The 19,753-nt window shown below is 45.3% G+C and overlaps 1 protein-coding gene and 1 long non-coding RNA gene across 7 annotated transcripts in view; one reads left to right on the plus strand and one right to left on the minus strand.

The window, feature by feature from the left end:
• Positions 1–19,753, plus strand: part of RHOJ (ras homolog family member J) — a 55,328-nt gene that overhangs the window by 16,401 nt on the left and 19,174 nt on the right. The window lies entirely within an intron of this gene.
• Positions 1–19,753, minus strand: part of LOC112991516 (uncharacterized) — a 46,174-nt gene that overhangs the window by 9,874 nt on the left and 16,547 nt on the right. For 2 of the 6 annotated variants that reach the window (XR_010389289.1, XR_010389287.1), the window contains exon 2: positions 127–1,781. The exons of 1 other annotated variant lie outside the window; for it this stretch is intronic. This is a non-coding gene — a long non-coding RNA (uncharacterized LOC112991516). Of the gene's footprint in view, positions 1–126; positions 1,782–3,118; positions 3,275–3,692; positions 3,808–19,753 lie in introns of all 6 variants that reach the window. 3 more of the 6 variants (XR_010389288.1, XR_010389291.1, XR_003261316.2) reach the window with 3 other exon arrangements.

The following is a 19,753-nucleotide window of genomic DNA, read 5'->3' on the forward strand; positions in this document are numbered from 1 at the left end:
AAACAGATCTTAAACTAGGAAGAACTAAGCCTACAGAGATCAATACGTCTGAAGGAATAAGGGTGGGAAAAAAACTCTGGAGAAAAATGTTTATGAAGGAAACCAAGTTTGCTGAAACAAACTCACGGTTAATGCAAATTGGCATCGTCCACACACCCTCCGGTAGAGAAATTGCCTGTCAGAGGTGAGTGAACATGGAGCGAAGGGCACGCGTGACGACACAGGCTGAAGGCTTGTTCAAAAGGATCTGGCCCTGAGACGAATCTCAAATATATTGTTTCTCCTTGTTAAAGACTTACAAGGAAATAATAAGCTTGTGATGATGAAACGATACGTAGGAGCACATGAACTTGTCCCCAGCATTCCCCTATGATTACAAGAGGACATGTATTTTTCCCCTGGATTATACTAGCACTGCGTGACTGGTTATCGATCCATCATTGACCAGGTAACTAGCTGACACCCTCTGAAATGTCTGACTTTATCAAGCAGTTTGCTACACAACGAGGTGTCTGTTCAGACAAGCCAAACTGCCTTTACGAACACAGCAGTAACCTTTTAGCATTTTAGCAGAAAGAAAAGAGTTTAGAGCGATATATAGGCATGCATTTCCTGACAGTTTTTTCATCTCTTCTTTTTTCTGAGGGTCTCGGTAGTGGTAGATCCCTCTGTTTACCAGAACCTGCTCCCAAACTCCAAGTCTGAATATCCTGCTTTTACAGAGGAATGCTACTATTCAGAAAGGGCAGAGGTTTTGAGAAACCTCTTTGTCCTGAAAACCAATTCAAACCAGTTTCTTAGCAGTCCTCGGTGGTGTTGTATAAACAAGATTTAATTCACGTATCTTTGCTGTTTGCTCACTGCTTTCCCAGCTGAAATGGCACCAGCTGGCCATTATTTTTTCACACTCTGGAGGGTTCAAATGTTTAAGTGTTCGTTAGCTCTCTGATTCTGTGAGCTCTTGTTACCAATAGAGACTTCTGGGATGTTTGTTCAAAAACTGTACTTCAAATGTGAGCACAGCATAATAATGTGTATGCCATATAACTTTAAACAATTCATCCCATACTATCAAACACTAAAAATAAAATGATACCAAGGGTTCAATAACCAGTGTTAAAGTGTTATTTTAGTTGATCTTGATCATTAAAGCCCTATAGACAGCAGGCATCGCAGCAGATAATAGTTACAGTAGTTAATATTGAAGAATAGCGTATTCTAAGCAAGACATTAAGTTCAACCCATAGAAAGCCTCCAGTACAACAGCAGCATTACATGAGAGTTCATCAGGTTTTTCTTGAAAAGCAGGTTTGTCTCGATATTCCCTTTTTCTTGGAGGGAAATACAGCCATTGGGAAGGTCACCACCGCAGCAGGCTGCAAGGCCAGGTCACCTGTGCTACAGAACTAAGCTTTACTCGAGAGTCACGCTGCCTGCCTCCTCATGTGAACACAGATTACTCCTTCCTTTATTTTTCGCCTGGAGGAGTGCAAGGTTTAAGCCCTGTTTCCTTTGCCAAAGCATTTCCTAGTTGGCCATGTATAATGCACTCATTCCCCTCTTCACTGCACCGTCTGTTCATGCACAGGGAATGCAATCCCGGCCTGCTGAAGGCAGCAGCAAAATGCCCGTTGCCATCACTGGGATGAGGATTTCACGCTCTGTGTCACAACCTTTCCAGGTGGACAGCCAGGCTTTCCCTTCATTCCTCTTCACGCCGCTTCTTACAGCCGGACTGGTGAATCCTGGCCCGTGTGGGAGGTTTTGCTCACACAAGAAACCTGTTGAACAGTTGAGAAGAATGGCTTAGGTGAGCGAGGAAAGCCTCACAGGGCTGCCTTCCTATGCTGGAGCTGTCTCTGAGCTCTGTTTGCCTTTATTTCCCTCAGATACTATTGAATAGTGGGATATTATTAATAGTCAGATACTACTGAAGTCCGTCCTTATGGCAACGGCAAACATACAGGGTGAAGGACCACAAGCTGTTCCAAGCACAAGTGCTTTCTGCCACTTGGTCCTGGCTGCAGTATTCCCCATGCGCCTCACCTTGAGAGGCTGCGATCACCTGAAGTGTTGTCATAAACTGTGAAAAAAACAGCAAATTTAATCTCCTGAATGCCCCAGGCAGGCGAAGGACCATTTTCTGCCTCACGACATAAGCAAGCCCCTTATCCATCTCCCTGTGTTCCTGCCCTCCATATCTCCCTGCAAGTCTTCAACAGGCCCCACTCAGCAAGGTGTAAGCACATGTTTAACTCCATGCGTGTTAAGAAGCCTAACCCTTAGGAAAGTACTTCCCATAAGTATGTTAACAGTTTTCTTGGCTTAAATACTAATTAAAGATAAGCGCACGCTTACGTGTTTTGCTGAAACAACCCCAGAATGAGCAAAGTCTGTATTACGCAATGCAAAAATAATACTCTCCATTTATTAAGCATGTCTTGACAGTACATTAAAAAAATTCTGGAGCTTTCTTAGCCAAATATTTCTCCCACTTCATACCATAGGTATGTTCCAATTACGCTGGGAGCAGAATGGCAATATTATGACTCACTTCATATTGTAGGCTGGAAGCACCATACTTCGTTCCAGAAAGAAATAGATTGTAGGCACAAGATTTAAAAGGCAGCTTTTTGTAAACTACACTGCAGTATATTCTGGAGCACATTTTGATCGGTTGCACCATCCAGTCCCTCTTCAGCTACAGCCCTGGCTGTGCTTAATTTTAAATTTATAACTGTGCTGGGAATATAACATGTCCAAATTAACTTACGGTGGTGAGTGAGAGTTAAATGAATTTTTTGTGCTTCCTTCCAGAGCAACTCTCATGGCAGTAATTGCTGCCACACGCTTCTGCCATCAGTTCAATGTTGTGTCTGTGCTGAAGCACTCAGACGCAGATGAAATGATGCCATTCTTGTGTCTCATCAGGGCCCATTAAAGCGATCCAAACCTTTTTGTTTGCCTGCCTACAGAGAGTGGAAAAGATCACCCTCCTCTTTCGGGTTTGCATGAATTACACCGGGTTAGCAGACCAAGACTACTTGAGTTGAAGACTTAGAGATAGGTCTCTTCCCGTGGTGAGGTGGAAGTAAAAAATCAAAGTAATTCCTGGTACCTCACAGGTGATGTAAAATCCCTAGGCTGTTTGGGATCAGCAAGTTTCATTTTTAACAGTCAGGCACTATATGCTCTGCGTGGGCTCCGACACCAGCTCACATCACTGGCTCAATCAGATGCAGACTGCAAACTTCAGGAGGACACATGGGAATGCCTAAAAAACATCCACGGGGTTAGAAGCAAACCTTGGGAAAGAGTACCATGTCCCACAGCCTCTCTCACTAGGACCGATGCATTTTTAAATACCACTGCCACGTCTCAAAATCAAGGGTGTGTGGACTATTGCTGCTGTTTAATTTAGAAGTCTCCTAAATGCTGACCATATTTTTCACTTCTGACTGGCAAAGAGCACCTGGCAGGGTTCTGTGAGCTACACCAGCCAGCCAGGCTTTCTAAGGTTTCCTTTTTAAAGACTAGCATTGATATAATTGTCCGGAGAACCTAGAAACCTAACAAAATTTTGGAGGTACCTGTATACCCAGGCCCAGCAGCTGAAAAATCTATTTCTCTTCTGCAATTCCAATTTTATACCTGTGGCTTGTGTTTTTAACCCCTGACCACACTGCACACACCTCAACGACCATCACACACTGAAGGGCACAAACAGGACAACGTCACATGTCTGCAGATCGCCTTGCCTTGGCTTCGGACCAGCAATCCTTCCACCCTCATCTGTGGATCCAGCCCCTGTAAGAGTAACGGGGATCAGCTGCACTGGTGGCTTTGGCTCAGAGATGCCTTCCTCGAGGGAGCTGTGAATCCCCAGAGGATCAGCTCCTAGCAGATATATTTCCCCTAGGGAACCAACAACACAGGATACAGGAGACTTCCTCCAAAGGACATACATGCAGATAAAGCCTTGATTGCTGCTTACGTAGAAACAGTTACGTGACTGAGACATTTTGCTTTTGGTGGCCGCATCCTCACTGGTTCAGAAATAGTATTCCCCGTCTGACTGACCTGCATACATCTGAGAAAGCAGTGTACTCAGACGAGCACAAACAGGCACTACACGCAGGACCAAGCAGCATAAGCGCAGGGAAGGACGCTGATGCCAGGAGGATTAATACTAGACAAGATATCACAGTGGAAATGTGTGTCCTGTAAGACCAGGTTGGAATTATCTCACTGTGGATCAAATCAGCCACACGTGGCCTTCTGAAGAACGCTATTGAAATGGGAAATAACCCAGAAGATCACAAAAATAATAGGAGGTTTAGAAGACAAAGTCTGCAGGAAAAAGCTTCCATCAGTGTAAGTGTCTAGGCTGGGGAACATATGGAAGAAAATAATCCAGAACAGCAAGGTAATAGTCTAGTGGAACCAGTAAGGAACAGAGAATAGGAAGCTTACGGCAGAAAGATGGAACATTTTTTTCAGGAGTCCATTCAGAATGGCCTAAACAACTTCCAACAGCCCAAAATTTAGAACAGTGTTTTAGGAAAAAGAGTAATATAATCTACAGGCCAATTGTAAAACTGAGTAAATTGTCCTGCGAAATTTTTGTGGCATCTCCGTCACTGCAGATACTCTATTCAGAGCAAGATGGGGCAGGGAGTGACCACTAGTTCACACGGCCCAGCAGGGCTTCTTTACCTCTGAAAGTCATACTATCCGTTTTCACCCTGTTTATCTGGTTGAATAAGAACATACAATAAGATCCAAAACAAGCCATTATACCCTCAACATACTGTGATGGTCGGATAGTCTATGCACAGTAAAACACCCTTCACAGCATCCCCCAGCCTGAATGCAGTGAAGGATCAAGTAGAAGGGCATGTCTTTGATATCCCATTTTCAGTTATTATAGCCTCTGTTTTTAAGATTTAAACCTTTTAACAGTGTAATAATGAGCTTTCCATTTCTTTGCTGACGTGGCTGACGCCTGCAGGCTATTGAGTTTAAAAGCCAAAACACACAGACATAGAAAATTTGCTTCAGGGTTGAAAAAATATATATGCTATTGGAAGGGTGGGATTTAATTAGCCTTTGTTCTCCCAGATCTCACATAAACAAGCACACCCGTATATCTCCAAGTCCAAGGCAAGCATAATCTCAAGTGCATGTTCTAACCAGCATCTGACTAGTCTCTGGTGGGTGGCGGGAATGTATGTGCAAGTTACAGGGCTTGAAATTTAGGACTTTGCTTCACATAATGTCCACATGGATCAGATGAGATATTGCCACTCATTGAATGAAATGTGGTGTGCCAGGCCAGATCCTGATAGCCTTGGCCAAGTGGGCCAGCATTTGCATCTCCTGGGACTACCGCTGCATTTGCAGTGAATATGTGTATCAGGATCCAGCATACAGCTGTTTTTGTCTCCAGCTGTAATATTTGCCAGTGAGTTGTTCTCAACAAATAAGCAGCAACAACTTGTAGTGACTGATGCAAAAAAACAAGTAACCTCCAAATCCTGAAGTGGATGGTATCACCCATGAATGTGGTGGTATGATCCATGGAATAGCCATAATACAAAAAAAGAAAGAGGATTAAAAGGCTTTTTTACATGGTGATAATTATCCATATCACTACACTGTAACCATGTAATTATACCCTGAAACACATTTTCTGCCTTTGTAAGGGTTCTGGTGTCGTTTCCCAGCCATTCAAAGCTGCAGTTAAATAAAGCTAGGATATAGTCCTCGTTTTCTGCTGTGTTGTCTACATCCTCCCCCTCTGCCTTTTTGTTTTCTTCCTCTCTCCTCCTCCTCCTCCTCACAATCCGTTTCAGCTCTATAAAATATCATGGCCTGCCTCAAACTGTGGAAAGCAGGCATAATTCCACCACAGTCAAACCTGGAGGAGGTGAATCTCTTCAAAATAAAAGGGAGTCTCACAGTAAGAGAAGAAGTCAAAGCTGGTTTATACCCACAATTTTCGGCCACCACCAAGCAGCCCCCGTAGCTGTCTCCTGCGTGGCACCAGCCCAGAAGGACTGCCCCCAGCACCTCTGCTCGCCTCTCCTCCACCATGCACCCTGCGATTGAGCCAGGAGGCTTCCTGGGACACTCTTCTTACCTAGTCCCTTCTCAAAAATATGCCTAAAGACATGTTCTAGCCTCAGATCCTCCTCTTCATAGAAGCTCATTGCATTAGCTGAGAGTTTTCTCTGTATGGCACTAAAAGCATTTATGTTCTTTTAAAGGTTATTAGTCAAAGGAATAAGGACAAAAGGTAATAATTAAATCTAAAGAGACAGGGAGGAGAGGGAGAGGAGAACTGAACTATGAATCCAGGGTACTTCCCTCCTGTGCAGTGCTCTTAGAAAATCCTTCTTGGGAAATTCTGCGCAAAACTCTTGTGTGAAAAACTATATACATCTAAATCCATAGGGCCAGATGGGTAAGGTAACTCATTACTGCTTGGGTCGCAGAATCTTTGGAAAAAAAATATTAAAACAGGCCCTTCCCAAGCTATCCAAGGACTGGTTTCTGATTCTGGTGTTTGTTTTACATGATATTATGTTTTGCTTGATAATAGAGAATCAAAGGCACAACCGAGATTACAGAACGGCACTGATCTCTTAGCCAAAATAATGGAAAATTTTCAAAAAAAAATCAACAGAGCATAGAGAAGCTCGTCACAATGCTTTCGCTGTCACAGCTCGCTCTGTTTTCTTGTGGACTGCTGATTGAGGGCTGTTCCCCTGGAGGTGGAATTTCAATGAATAACTTAGCATTTTAGTAAGCAGGGACTGTAAGAAGAAAAGTTGTGGAAGCAAAAGAGCCATATTAACCCTATTTAACAATTTGCATTCAGGCAGTGCCTGGAAAATACAATGCAGTCTTTTTGTATTAAATCTGGAAAGCTGGATACAACAGAGCCATTTTCCTAAGTATGTTTTATGCAGTGGAGACATTGGCTGGTTTTCATGTTCTGCAAAGTTCGGTCTCGCTGCTCGCAGTAGACGGAGTCCCCAGTATGTTCCAAGCGCAGCACGCACACATCTACGTACAGTGCAAACCCGCCTCTTTTCTGGGGTGAACCTTTACCATGTATTTAAACAATGACAATGAAATGAGCCTTGGTCTACACTTTCTCTAGTGCTTCGTACTTTGGAAAGCCTTCTCCTGCACCCTTTTTTCCCCTCCTTTCTGCTATTTTCCTCAGCCACATAAGACATGATCAGCATCTCTGGGCTGAAGGCAAGAGCACATCCCAGACGGCAGGATTAGCAGAAATCGTCTTTATTCACCTTCACATGCAGCCCGTGAGCTCACCAGCAGAGCACAGGGGACTCTGCCCTGGTGACTCGAGAGCCCGAAATGTAGGTTGTCATTTGGTGTTGGATCACGCTGGCCACGTGCTACTTGCCGAGGTGATTTCTGATCCACAGCAGTGGTGTCAGCCATACCCGGCTGGCACCTAACGCGCGTAAAGCTGCTGACATTTATCGCAGGACAGAGCTCCAAAGGAGTGATTTCTGCTGCTCTGGCTAACTTCAAACACCAGTTTAAACCATCCGACAAGGTTCGTGATTTGTTCGCATATTGAAAGCCGCAGCTCTTAAGCAAAGTATCGTCACCACCCCAGGGAAGGCTCTCCCAAACCAGACCATAAGTGAGTGCAGAGGGGAGATGTGTACTTTGCACAGGAATCTCACTTCTAGGGGTGAAGGGGTGAAAGGCAACCCTCATTACTGGGCTATTTTTATTCTTGCAGTCCAATATGTTGCAATCTACAGTCAGTGTCGAGCTCAAACGAGAAAGGGCATCTTAAAAGCCAGTTCCTGCTTTAAAGTCCAATTGACAGGACTTTACCCATGACTCAGTGGGATTCAGATGAAGAGAGACTTAAGAAATGCTGAAATATCACACAAAGAAAACATTACCTGAGTGATAAGCAGGGTGCTCTGGGCATACATGCAAAAGTCACTATGTCAGGAAAAGAGCGGGCTGGATAGCACTAAATCTGGTAGCAAAGTTGGCTGTATTTCTTTAAGTTTTTAAGCTAACACGATGAACAAAAAGCGGCAATTTACTTAGACTCTGAGTGTGCTTAACAGATTGTCCCACTGTGTGCTGACATTTAAGATTTTCAAGTCTCGTGTTGAAGCATGACCTTGAAAAGCCTGGAAGGGAAGATTTTTAGGAACAGATACCTCATGAGAGCACACCTCCTATATGTATCATTGAAAGAAGTACAAACGGCCTCTGTGGCAGGACAAACTTCTAGGGCATTTTCTAGCCAGAGTGTCTTTAAGACATAAGTAGTGTGCCCACACTGAAAGTCCTGGAGCTACTGTCAAAAACCTCACTGGAACTGTGTTCACTCAGTTCTGGCAAAAAAAATACTTGGGTGCACTCAGAACACAAGTCCTAATATCTGAAACCAACAGTGTTCAACTATTATTTTAAAGCCTGATTTGCCATTAAAGAGTTTGAGTGAAGTTCAAGATTCAGTTCAGCTTAATCTTATTTTTAGATGACTAATTCAATTTTGCATCCTCCAAGACTGAGTGAATAAGCAACAAAATAGAATCTACGCAAATCCCATGAATTTCTGTATACTTTATGCAAAATTCATCCCTGAGCTGGTTGGGGTCTGGTAGGTTGAAGATGAGGGGTTTGCATGAATTTGCAAAATTTGGGTCCCAGTGATTGGTAACAAGGTAGGATTCAGTGGGATGGAAGAGTGTGAATGCTGCTTTGGTGAGGAAAATTCCTGTTAGTCTATTTATTCTACACGAAGACTCCTTTAACATAATGAAATCAGCTAAGACTGTCATTTCAAGACCACATTATTTTCCAATTTCTAATAGCCTGATTAATAATTAAAGCACAATTAATAGAGGGAGCCACAACCTGTAATCTCCCATTATAAAAAATGAGGATTCTCTGTAGAGAAATCTTTTGAAGAAATCAAAGTCAGCTCTGAAAAGATATTATAGCAAGCAGAACCAGCAAAACAATGCTTCATGAATTATAATCTTTGCCTGCTGCAAAATGCAGATGACAAAATTTTCAGAAGTGACAGTGTTTCCTGACACCTCCATTCGTGTTGACCGAATGTTCTTAACAGTGCGGTGCAGGAGGCTTTGAGAACGAGGCACCTACACAGTTTCTTGCATTAGCCTCCCCCCAAAATGGAAATTTTTAGGCAATACTTTTTAAATAATAAAGCAAAGAGAGTTTGCAAAGAGCCCACATTGCTTATGAAGTACCGTTCCCACGGAGAACCCATGGACTTGCGCTCTCAAATCGTTCAGCTGCTTTTCAAAACGCCACGCTAAGGCCCAGCCCAGCAAAAAGCTCCAGGCAAACAGCTGACTTAAGAGCACGTGTGTGCTGCTCCTGAAGTCAGGCAGGCTCCGCAGGAGCACAAGCATCTGCCCACACACGTCCAACCGCAAGATGAGGGCCAAAGTGTTTATCTGTGGAACCCTACTAGAAGTTTTTTTAGATCTGTTTGTATTAACGTCAACACTGGCTTCTAAGCTTTTCCATGATTTTATAGTAAGTGGCATTTAAAGGGACAAACAGTCTCTTTACAGAGAGCGTCACACAGCGAGTCATGCAACTGCGAAGGCTGTAACATGGCCCCACAAAGCCGTAGACGCAAGCACTGCATCCATGTCCTGTGCCGGGGAAAAACATGCCCGTCACCACATCTCCCTGCCTTTCGCCTGCCCTGTCAGCAGAAGCGTCTGCTGTCTGCAAGTCCCCGTGCGTACAGCAACCATCCTACGAGCGGTTTTGACATTTATGCCCCCAGAAGCAGTTTGCAGATGAACTGGATTTAGCTCGCACTGTAATCTCAGTCGTCCAAGGAGGAATACGTCTTGTGGCTTTCATACGGGACCAAAGGATGTGCTTCCTTCCTTCTGAGCTGTCGATAACAGAAACTGCACTAGCAGCAGCTAGCACACTAGCAAGCATCATCTGGAGATTAGGGCACATCTTGGACGGAGGGATTTCGGAGGGATTTTGGAGGAGACGTTGCTCAAAGTGGGCCGTAGCAGACCGAGCCATGAGCACATCGCGCACCTCCGTGTTTTCCTCTCCCAGCAGCGCACACGGCCGCTCAGGCAGCCGGGCGGTTATTCAGCGTGCTTCAGCCGCGAGCTGCAGGGCAAACAGCAAATCTGACTCACCGTGATGTACCTTTATCCGGAGCGCGCCTAACGTCCCCGTGTTTTATGGGCATTTCCTAAGCACTGTAATTTGAGCCTCAGTGATCCCAGCGCTGGAAGCGAGCCTGTCGTTCCCTAAACACGAGCCTCTGCGCCGCAAGCCAGCGCCCGTCAGCCGTGTTTAAAAAAGGAAACGTGCAACAGGCTGGACGGCTGGGAAGCAAACGTGCTTTCTGCAGATAAGTGCGGAGCGATGGGCCCGGGCACGGCGGGCGCCTGCGAAACGAGCTGACAGCAGCAGGGCAGAGCCTCGCTCCCTGTTTGTGCACCCGGGGAGGATGCGATGCGTTCGCGGAGCCGGGGTTTGTTTCCATCTGCTCGTTCCCGTTCCTGCCCTCGCACTGACTCAGGCGCAGGAAGTCTCTCCCTGCCGGGGAGCGGAGCAGGCCGGGGCGGCGTGAACTGCGCCGGCCAGATTAACGCTGATGACAAGCCCTGGGGGAATTCGGAGGGGGGGAAATGAGACAGCAGCGCTGGAGGAGACACCTCCTCCGAAGGGATTTATTGGGCCTTTCCCAGTAATGTTTTGAACTTGGGATGAACCAAGCGGCACGGTCTGCCCCCCGTACGCTCATCGCGCGATCAGCCCCTTTAAGCAAGGACCCCTGAGCAGTGGTGGGATTGAGGTCAACTTCTTTCACAAGCCAGGAGAAAGATGACCTTTAAGTCACGATGCAGCAAAATTCCTGGAAGAAAAACACCACCGACTCAGAGCCGCACACAGGGTGTACAGAATCCAACGCCCGAACACCGTACCGGTCTGTCCAGGCTCGCAGAGTGCCACCGGGCTCCTGCTCTCCACACCGAACCGCTGCACAGCTTTGGGGGGGATAGGCAGAGCACCAACACTGCCATACCCAAGGTCATGCATCATGCCATCCTTCCCGCTGAAGCAGTCAGGGCTCACTGCCTGCGGACTAGAGACAGGATTAAAACCAGCAAGCAGAGGCAGAAGCATGGCAAGCGGGAGAAGATTCAAGACTCTGTGCCAAGCATCAGCGTCTGCCGTATGAGCATCACGTGAAGCATGCCAGCTTGCATCAGACTAGACGCATCACTGACTGGGCAGTTAAATTGCCAAAAATAGCTGTGTGCATCGGTGCGAGCGAGACGGCTGCCTCGCATACCTGTACTGCAGAGCGGCTGCTTAAATTTAGTTCAAGCAGAGGGAATTCCACAGCTGAGCGTAATTTCTGCTGCTCGGGCTGGTTTTAAAGGGACGTTATGAATATTGACAGTCCGCTGTAGCTCAGAGAGGAGGCAGGGAAATGCTCGTGCCCTGAGCTTTCACTCCTCTCTAAATTCAGCTTCCGATTTACAAAGAATCCCGAATTCTTACAACATTTCAACAGTCATTTAGACACGTAACTACGTAACGTGGTTACCTCTAGCTCCAGCCTACTTAAATTAACTCCAAGGAGGAAAGTGTGTCCCTGTGCAAGAAGCTCAGGAAGTGTTTCAATCTTGTCATATTTATATTACACTGAAAGAGGTGCCCGTGGGCTCCAGCATCCCTCCAAGGACCCTATCAGAATGAAATTCAGCCTCTCGCTCCAGACCAACGCTATGTGTTTTGAGCTAGAGAAAGCCCTGCTCTCCATGATTAGTCTCAGTTATTTAATAACGTAGGTGTAGCTCCCAGATATTACAGCTTATTTTTTCATCTATGATGATAGATGCTTCAAAAGCCGCAAGAGAGTGTCATAATATACACCCAAAGGGAAAGAAATGAGCAGCAAATGTAGCTTGTGCAGTAGGAGAGGACAGTAACTGCGGCATATCCGCTGCGGAGGAGGTTGGCTATATGCAAGAAATCGCGTTGCTGGAAAGGGGAGCCGTGGGCACTCGTGGAGGGAGGCAGGACGGGGCAGAGGAAGGGATGGGCTTTGTGTCAGCCAGGGCACCACATGGCCCGTTCCCTTCCCCATCACCACCAAGAACCGGGGCCAGGGGGAACGTGTGCAAGGAGCTGCTCCGTCATTTCCAAGCGTGCAGGATTGCATGATTTGGAAAACGCATAAATGTGAGAGGAGGATTTGGCCTTCTCAGACACAGAACATCTGTTCCAGGAGCTGAAAGGCGAAAGGGAGGCCAATAAGCAGGATACTAGGGAAAACCTTGGAGCTCAGACACAGCTAATGCTTTGCCTGTGCAATGAAATCATAGACATCTGCTTCATCAGCAAGCTTATGGAAAGGGACAGAAATTCTGGATTTCCACGGTCCAGCATTAACTCTCCTTTAACCCAAATAGCTATCGAGGAAGAGAGGTGTTGCTGTGCTTAATTTTTCTCTAATCGTGTGGGTGCTTGGGGAAAACTCTGTCTTCAGACTTAGCACTTTTCCAGTTTCCCCAGGGGCAATGGGGAATTAGTGAGCAGATGGGCTGTGAGACTCAGCCTGCAGTAAAGGCACCGAGCGGCTCCTTCCTCGCCCTCCTGCTCCCTGTTCCCTAGATTGCAGAGCCCATTCCTTGCAGCCTGCTGCATGCCCAGCAAAGTAAAATCCACAGCCAAAATGTAGACAGCATTTTGTGCACTGGATTTGTCCTGTCCTGACTCTGATTGCAGGAGCTCTGGATAACCCTGAGATCAGCAAAAGAGGCACCCAGTCAGCCAAAGTGCACTAGGTAAAAGCAGCAGAGTTTATTCCGCCTTCTGTATTTTGCAGAGCGAAAATCTGCTGGCCTGCTTTACCCAGCCTCCCCGTGACAAAGGTCAGGCTGAAACAAGAACAGAAAAACAGAGACAGAAGGAAAAGAGAAAAGGTGCTTTGCCCAAAGCACTAAAAATATCAGCAATTAAAGCAAAAATTATGCTTTTCTTTTAGTTTTAGCAGTGTCTTCAGTTCACAGCCAAAGCTCTGTAGTCCGGGGTTGCCCCCGCTTTCGTTCTACTTCATTCTCCAGTATAGCCATGCCCGTCTTTCCCTCGCTCGCAGATAAACGAGTGCTCGGCCGCAGACCCTCCCCGGGCAGCGCGCCATGGCTAAGCCCACCCAGGCACCGCACGCGCCGCTTCGGCCCCGGGGACGCGGAGGGACGGGCGCCGGCTAGTCCTCACCCACCGCCATGAGCACGCCACTTCACACGCCTGCGCTTGCTCAGCCACGAGCCAGCCTAGTCTGCTGTTTTTCAGCCCAATTCCAGCAAAAAAAGGGGCATTCGGTTTAAAAACAAATGCCGCTCCTTTGCTGGAATTGGGTTGGAAAAGCCCGCGGGCTGGTCTGTGCAGTCAGGTTTTGCAGCACCCCAAGCAGAGAGGTGAGGGTTTTTAATGTTTTCTAAATCTGTCCTCATGAGGATGCACACAGATGCCCCAAACCCTTCTAAACTGTCAAAAACGCACAACAAAAGCATTTTCTCCCCTACGTGGCTTTTCTCCATGTAGAACAGTTCATGTAAATTGAACTTGGAGGTGCCTGAATGGATACCTTTTTTTACTTAATCTGACAGCTTGATTCATTGCGCATGCACTTTCCAAAGGGCTTTCTGGGAATCTGTAAGAGCCGCTACTCCGGCAGGGCAGGAAGCAGGAGAAGCGTTATCTCCTGGGTTCAGCTCCGGAGGAAGCCAGCACGGGACCCCGAGGTGCCTTTCCGTATGAGCATCGGCACCGTTTCACTGAAAATCCACGGAAAATTACAGCACGCTGGAAAACTCAGCAACATCACCACCGCCAAAAGCAAAACAATACCTGTCCACCCCTTGTAGCCGAGGCCAGAAGCGGTAGAGCTTGGCCCTGGTGGTGCTGGAAACCAACTTCCAACAGCAGCAGTGTTCAGCTGCGCTAATCTTCTTTTCAGGCAAGTTTTGAGAGGAAGGTTGGGTGTAAGAGGTTACAGCCCTGGACTAAGACTCATCGAAATGAAGGTTTTATACCCCCGGCTGCCCTGAGCGAGCCGCTTCGCCTCGGCGCACCTTGCTTCCCTTTCCGTAACACAGGAAACTTTCTCTCCCCACCGTCATCGTTAGCCTGTTTGCTCCGCAGAGCGAGGCCGCTCTCCGGCCGTGTGTTTGCCCAGGCCTAATACAATGGAGTCATAATCCGAGGTGTTGCCATCGTAAAAATAGAAACAAGGAACAATGTCTCCCTTAAAAACAAGGGTTTTCTGTGGCTGAAACGTGTATTTGATTGTATAAAATATGTTGCTTGAAATACATTCACTCTGCTAACCAGTAACTCAAATCAAAGGCATTATAATTCACATCATATTTGCTCATACTTTGCAGAAAGTAGCTGTGGATTTTCTACCTTGATTAATTTCTCCTTTATTTGCAGCATTCTGTGATTTTTATCAAAGTCTCCGTTCTCTCAAGTTAGATATGATCCCCATTAGAGTCACTTTTATGTAACTGAAGAAGTGTGTCAACATTTTCCAGTACACAATACAGATTAAAGCTCCAGAAAACAATGGGGAATGTACTGCTAAGCTCTCAGGAGAGCAATGCGAAAGAGAAAAAATTACCAGGCATTATGTTGAAAACTGTCTTTCAGAACGGCTGTATTAAGCAAATACAACCTTAAGTAATGTTAGATGGAAGCTAAATTATATTTTTCCTGGATGGAAGAATAACTTGTAGACAAGCCAGATTTCATATTGGCTAATATTTCAATTTTTAATTGAAGTACATGCTGCTATTCAATATTTTGCTCACTTTATTCATTTCTCATTTAAGTGAAAGGAGCAAAGATATGTTATAAAAGTAGCAATCTGGTTAAAAATTTCTGCTCTTCTGGAACTAAAACAACCACTGCTTTTTTAAATCAAAATATTTTAACAGCAATTTACATAAAAATATACATTGCTTGCTTCAAAATCAGTTCACTTTTTTCCAAGCAGAAGACATTGTGACTGATATTGCTCCCAACCAAAAGCAATTCCTTTGAGTTCAGCAGAGCTGACTCTGACATTTGCTAGGTAGAAGAAAAGGTGAATGAAACCACATAAATCTTTTCAAGAGCAAATATAGTCTAAGTGGAGTTATAGCTAACGGGAAGTGCAAGATATTCCTGGAAATTCAGGCTACTTTGGAACATATGATTTGATTCAAAAACAGCATTCAAGCATGGAGTGATAAACAGAAAAGCTAGATTCATTAATTTTAACCTAAGAATTAGACGTTGAAAGAGCTTTGGTTAGAGCAGGACAACACTCCAAATCCCTGTCTCTTGGAAAAGCTACACATTTCAGGATTAAGTTTCATTGTAAACAAGGATGAAAGGTTAAAAATTAGAAAATGTTCCTAAGGGCACACATACAGCAAGTAATAAATAAAGGAAGCTGCTGGAGTAACGATTCACAGCACGCGTTGCAGTTACGGCAGGGAAACGGCTTTACAGAAACTGGTTTAGGTCTTTTCACCAAAGGCTGATGTTCTGATTAGGGTCACTCATTTCACACCATTTCACTTCATTTCTCCCAATGGGCACATCTCAACTCTTCTGTTCAAATCAACAGTTTCCCATGGAAACTTTTGATTCTGCAGAAATTGCATTTTCTTTGCAATTCACGTCCAGGTCTATTTAGGAATTTGGATTTTGTCTGTCTAAAGGCCAAAATCCGATGGCTGGGGCTCAAACAGGCACTTTGTGCCTATAAGTCCAGGGCTGGGCTGCAGCCAGCATTGGCCTCTTGCTCTCCTGCAAGATGCAATCTGGGCTGAAATGGCAACCAAATAATCCTGCAGAAGTGTGTGTGCTGGTCTGCTGAGTAAGAAATAACGTTTTTTGGATCAGTGAGGCTTTATCGCACTCTCTTGTACCTTCTGCCTCACACGAGCGCAACCCTTTACACTTGGAAAAAGGCCAAGTGTATCATATGCACAGGTTTGCTCATTTGCCCACTCACCTTCTCTGCCTTTCACACGCACACGCACGAGCACACAGGGTTAAGACCAGGCATTTCATCCATCTGGATCTTTTGCTTTTCCAGCCTCACAACTACTCACAACTACTGTAGCGGCTGCCACACTGGAGAGGAAAGTGGAAGGCTTCTCAGCAGGACATAGAGAAAGCATTAACAATGTTTAAAATCTTCATGGTAGCTAAAGAAAAAAATAAATCTCCTAACTTCAGGTTTTCTTATCAGAAGGTTTAAATATTTCCAAGCCATTTATTTTCTGTGTTTAACATTTCTGCTCCCTCACTTACATCTTTTTAGAGCTGCTTCTGGACAAAATGTTCAGCTAATCTCTGTAAGCTGCAGGGTAAATAGCAGCTAAGGCTTGGTACCAGGGCAAGTACAGGGGCCAGGCTTCTGTTCCTGTGAAATGCAAAGCAATGATGCTATCACGGCCTTCCTTGGGACCAGGCGCAGGCCTTTTCATCCAATTCCTCATGAGGAAACATCCACTGGAAAAGCCAGCATTAGGGTTAAACTTCAGCAAGATAGGCTTGTGTTGGAAGGGGCCTCAAAAAGTTTTTTTTATCTATCCCTTGCCTAAAAATCAGCTGTGGAAGAGCTGGAGTTCAGGCAACCCTAATTCTCCTGAACTCTGTCGGCTACCTTAGCACGGGTAGGACCTGAGACTCCAAGATTCAGTTTGGTGTGCCATATGTGCCCCTGCCTGGACAATTTACAGCCCGGAGGAGAAGATGCTATTTTAAGCTGCTTTACTATAACTTTGGAGCAATGCCCAGGGCCTCTTTCTGCTTGGTGGGCCTATGAGCAGCTTTCACTGCAGGTGTCTTGCTCAAATGCTCATGGCAGCATCTGGCTGACACGTATACATCCCCCGAGGTCTGCGCTCAAACGCAGCACCCGAGCACACACCAGCCCATCACTAGCCACATCCTGCATTAGCTCTTGCAGGTACCTCAACATAGATTTGGCCAGCTTGACTGGTAGCTGAATGTAAGGAACAGGAAAGATGGGCTCTTTGCACTGCTGCTTCCTGTTCCATATTCCTGCACTTTAATCATATTTCCCTTCATATCAGGCTGTTACGGAAAACACACACTCCTGTCCCCTTTTGCATACTTCAAAGCTAGATTTTTCTTCCTAACTTTGGCACTTATTCTTTTTGTCACATATAATGGCAAACAGAGAACTCCTTTGTTTCCTCAAACGTCCGGCAATAGCAGGATGTGCTGCTGGCAGTGCACCGGGGCTGTAGCACTAGCAAAGCATTTCTCCACCACCCTGACCCAGCCGCTGATCCTGTGCCCCTTCCTTGCTTGGCTTTTCCACCACAGTTACCAGTGCTGATTAATGTGGGTTGGATACATAGATCCAGTGTGCCCAGCAGAGGACAACGTCGGCGCAACAGGACTCTTAGCCACGCTTAGCCAGGAGCTATTCAGCAATCCCAGAAATGAAAGCTCTCCAAACTGTCATCCTCAAAATCCTCAAAGAATTCAATTCACTAAACTCGTAGCCGCTGAGGGTTAAAATGCTTTTGCTGAGGCCTTTCTCAGTAAGCACCAGGGACACCTGCCAAGTTAAAGGCATGGGATCTTCTACCAGCATAAGTCAATACTGAATTGCTACACCATCATCTGAAGATCCAGTCCTTTATGAGGGCAACCTGTCCACTACAGAGCAGATATTTTGTGCTTCTCCATCACCATTATCTGCTCCCACTGTCATCTAACCCAAACCAGGTCAGATCACCATAGGGTTTACGGAGGCACTATAGCAGCAAATAGCCAGTGCTGTTACGCAGCTTTGCCTCTCTGGAGGGCTTTCATGCTCTTTTCTAGGCAAAAAATTACTCCTCAAACCAAGAGCACATGATAAACACTGAAATCTCCTGAATAGTAGTCTGAAAGGACTAACAGTCTAGATCAGCGTCCAACCTACATATCTTGATTGAAAAGGACTTCTTTGTACTCCTGGAGGTCCTCTTCCTCTCGCTGCTCTTAACACAGGATGCTGAAACTGTCCACAGAGAAGGGCACATGCCCCTCCAACATACATCCGTTGTCACCCGGAGACCTCATCACTGGTGAGGAGAAATGCAGAAATAGCAGGAACTCATGTGAACCCTGGCTCTGCTCCTCAAGCAGTGCAAGCAGAGTAGTGGTAGTGGAGAGCTGCAGTGATTCCCCCCGACCACACAGCGAGCCTTGTCCTCCCACGCTCTGGACTCATTTTGTGAAGCACTCTGCATATTGCCTGGGAACATTTCAGTGTGATTTGTTTCATTTTGCTATTAATATTCCATTTTTTCTGATGCTAGTTGCCAAATCTCATGTTCCTTCAATAATGAGATGTTTGACCTTACTTAAGAGAGAGAGAGCTTTTCCCCCAGCACACAGTTGTAGTTAGAGGAATTACTTTTGCCTTACACGAACAGTAGAGAGGAGCTAGACAAACACTCAAAGGCTCCCACTATTCCCACATTTTCTCCTTGGAGTAAAATCCACACTCCTTGCTCTACTTACTGTGCTCTCAACATCATTGTTAGGAGACTCCAAATTCACAGAATTAGGTTACAGCAGACAGTTGATTTAAAGAGTCTTGACTGACTTTGTCTGTGTTAAAATAAAGCTAAAAATGCCATAACATCTGGTCTTTTCCAGGTCAGGTCAGCTGCACTGCTAGTTAAAAATAAGATTATTCTGATTATCAGTTATTCTTTAATTATCTCAGAGTTCTACCACCTTTGTTAGTGACTTGAGCCATAATCCCAGCTCCAGAAAAAGTTATTCCTAGATGCTGTGCTATGGTGATGGAAGCTTTAAAAATATTTATGAGAGCTAAAAATATAGATATAGATAATAATATACATTCTGCCTTTCATTTTTTGGATAGGCTTACACTACAGTCCCAGCCAAAATGTTGTTCTTTTGTTCATCTCAGTGCCACAAACAATCACATGATCTCAAGAACAGCATTTCCCCTCCAACAAGGTTAAGAAGATATATAATACACTTTGTTTTTAAGGATCAGTCATAATATTTTTAATGTTCAGGTTCTATCTATTTATGCTACTGAATACTACATTTGTTCCTCTGTCTGACATTTGCTCCTATTTACTGCTATTACTTTCGGGAGAAAGCAACAAGACCCTCAATTGGAGTATCATTGAAACAAGCACATCAGAGTCAATTTGCCTGCAAATTTAGAGCATTTATCTACACAGTTATTATCAGATTTTTAACTCCGGAGCAGAAATGCCTTCCATGGGGATGGTTGACAGTGCACAGTGAGCTTGAACTCTTCAGGAAGCACCTCCCAGTCTGCTTCAGTGCACAGCCCAGTATTCAAGGCAGAATGAAATCTAACAAAACACTCTTTTAGACACAATGTCAATTGTTCCTCAATTCCCCAAGCACTATAATCATGTTAGCCTTTTCAATCGAACACAGCTTTGCACAATGTTCAAGTTGCAAGAGCTCCCGGAGGACTGTATTACTGGAGGAACTGGGCACAGACCTCCTTGCAAACAGAGACGCCCAGGTTCTTGAGACTTCGCTATCAGAGAAGCTGAGTTTGCTCGAGGATTGATTAGCACATCAATAACTCACTGAGATGCAGGGGAAATCCTCCAGT

Source organism: Dromaius novaehollandiae, chromosome 5, assembly GCF_036370855.1.
Source record: "Dromaius novaehollandiae isolate bDroNov1 chromosome 5, bDroNov1.hap1, whole genome shotgun sequence".
Lineage (NCBI taxonomy): Eukaryota > Metazoa > Chordata > Aves > Casuariiformes > Dromaiidae > Dromaius > Dromaius novaehollandiae.